Source organism: Hippocampus comes, unplaced genomic scaffold (assembly GCF_001891065.2).
Source record: "Hippocampus comes isolate QL1 unplaced genomic scaffold, H_comes_QL1_v1.1 scaffold47, whole genome shotgun sequence".
Taxonomy (NCBI): domain Eukaryota; kingdom Metazoa; phylum Chordata; class Actinopteri; order Syngnathiformes; family Syngnathidae; genus Hippocampus; species Hippocampus comes.
Window position 1 is genome coordinate 254,951 of NW_017806029.1, and position 358 is coordinate 255,308.

The 358-nt window shown below is 38.0% G+C and overlaps 1 protein-coding gene across 1 annotated transcript in view; it reads right to left on the reverse strand.

Moving 5' to 3' along the window:
* rac3b (Rac family small GTPase 3b) overlaps positions 1 to 358 on the reverse strand; it is a 9,830-nt gene that overhangs the window by 1,336 nt on the left and 8,136 nt on the right. The window lies entirely within an intron of this gene.

Genomic DNA, 358 nt, shown 5'->3' on the forward strand with positions numbered 1-358 from the left:
GCTGTGTGAGCTCACCGTGCCACGCACTTGTGTGTGGTTATGTGTGCCCGTGTACGTATGTATGTATGTATGTATGTATGTATGTATGTATGTATGTATGTATGTATGTATGTCTATTACACGATTGCTTCTCATTCTAAAATGAAATAATCTTTTCTATCTTTTGTGAGGCTCTTTGTAGTCAAACACTTTGATCGATCATGAGCTGCTTGTCACAGTCCAGCTGTGCCATGTTCAGAGCGTCCACATTGATTTTATACACGGTGATCTCATCCAACAGACACCCAGTACTGACATCTGCTGTCCATAGTTAGCGTTTTGGTTATCTTTTCTTTTTTTTTTTTTTTTTTTTTTACTT